We start from the raw sequence: 1872 nt of genomic DNA, 5'->3' as shown, positions 1-1872 counted from the left end.
TGATAGTTTCTGAAGGAATTTTAAAATGTGAACCCAGAGTTTCTCAAAATGGTATCCTGGGTTAAGGGGGCATACCAGGTAGGTCCTTTTCATATTATTTTCCACAGCATCTTAGTTGCTACTTCCTGAGGCTACTCTCAAACAGTCCTAATGACACATGCAATTTCTGTTCTAACCATACACAAGAAGCTTTGTATTGTCGAGCATGATCATAAGATGGTGACAAAGATCACACTGGGTGACATATCAGGGGGACAAAATTTCCCCAAAAAGTCATCTGCTGAAGGCACAGTGAGAACTCACATCATTGAATGCGCAGCATTTCTGGGCACAGGCTGAAGCTTCGTCCCACAGTTTGCACTTTACGTAGTATTGTGCCAGATAGCGGAAGGCAGTGCTCACTTCTAGGTGCTCCACTATCTCCTAGAGAAGGATAAAGGCATGTAGGTTTTGGCTGTACCAGAGGTGGAATTCAGACTCTAGAATAAGGTAGGTTCTCACAGATAATCTGAGGCTACTATGACAAATTTACCATAATTCAGCTGAGAACAGTATCACAAGCACATAACAAGGATTAGAAATATGTCCAGAACCCAATAACTCAGTTTAACAGCTTATTTAATGGTGGGGGGGGGGCACATAAAACCTTTTATTAAAATAAAAAACTTTTTTTCTAAATTATTTTCAGTTGACCTAATACAAGCAAAATGGTTAAATACTGGGACTGCAAAGGGGGAGCATGTTAATTTGTTGTAGTAAAATAAAATCCAATGGCACCTTAAAGATATGACCTCTCAAAGGTCATAGTTCATATTGAAATAAAAGTTGTTAGCTTTTCAGGTGCCACCAGACTTGAGAACCTAACACAAGTAAAACCCCCATGAAATAATAATTAGGTAGGTTGGGCTCACACAGAATTTCTCCCATGGACCATATATCCTTGTCTCTTTCATTCCTAAAATCATGTAAGATCTGACTCACCCCACAAGAATAGATATCTTGGATGTATTTGATATAGCACTGAGCTGCTTGTTCTGATTCATTCATCTGTTCATGCAGCCTGAAAGGAGGCGGGGAGGTTATCCTTAGTTATATGAACACATACCCCCACATATCAGAGCAGAAATTACCTATTACTCTCTTTCATTGTGGACTTTACAGATCTGAACTTTACAGCTTGTTACAAGGCAGAACTGAGCCCATGGAGCTTGTTAGATATGAGCCCCATTCATAGGGCCAATAGTACTTTACACTGTCAAAACAATGCATAAATGCTTGCGTTTGCCACACCAAAGCATTTCCAAGAGGCTGCATTCATAAAGTCAGAGGAACAGCATGCACACTGATATTACTGGAGAACTATCCTGAGGTCCAACACAATTAGAAACAGTAAAAACACCATTCACTACTTACTTTGCTAGTTTCACCAATGCCATTTTTTCCACATCTCCTACAGCGTATGCTCTCCAATAACACTGTCAAGAAAGAACAGTCAAAACAAATGCAAAGGGTCAAACCCAGAACAAGGGCCAAGTTCATACCAATTCTCCACTACCCTCTCCATCAGAGAAGAAAGAATAAACATATCAGAGACACCATAATAATAGAACTGGTCTGATACTGTAAGTCCAATATAAAGAGCTCTAAGCAAGAAAACTGCATCTCACTGCTGCATTCAAAACTGTTAGGACTACAGCCAACAAGAAAGCCATCTGCATGACCAATCCCAATAGCACAGTCAGATCATGGAAGTTTATAGACAAAGAAAATAAAGTGCCCATTCCATCTCAGGAACCACTTGGCGAATGATGCCAAAAAAACAATATCGTGATTTATATGGTCCAACCAGAGGTCATTTCAGGGGGGGGGGGA

At 40.2% G+C, this 1872-nt stretch overlaps 1 long non-coding RNA gene across 1 annotated transcript; it reads right to left on the bottom strand.

Moving 5' to 3' along the window:
* Positions 1 to 364: 364 nt before the first annotated feature.
* LOC107125161 lies at positions 365 to 1477 on the bottom strand. Its single transcript, XR_001483020.1, has 3 exons — positions 1414 to 1477; positions 982 to 1060; positions 365 to 423 (listed from the first exon to the last, which is right to left on the bottom strand). It is a non-coding gene; the product is annotated as an uncharacterized LOC107125161 (long non-coding RNA).
* Positions 1478 to 1872: the final 395 nt, after the last annotated feature.

The sequence above is a fragment of the Gekko japonicus genome, unplaced genomic scaffold (assembly GCF_001447785.1).
Source record: "Gekko japonicus isolate JY-2015 unplaced genomic scaffold, Gekko_japonicus_V1.1 scaffold18649, whole genome shotgun sequence".
In the NCBI taxonomy this organism is placed as follows: Eukaryota; Metazoa; Chordata; class Lepidosauria; order Squamata; family Gekkonidae; genus Gekko; species Gekko japonicus.
Note: the sequence above shows the minus strand (reverse complement) of the source record. Positions and strands in the feature narration are given on the sequence as shown.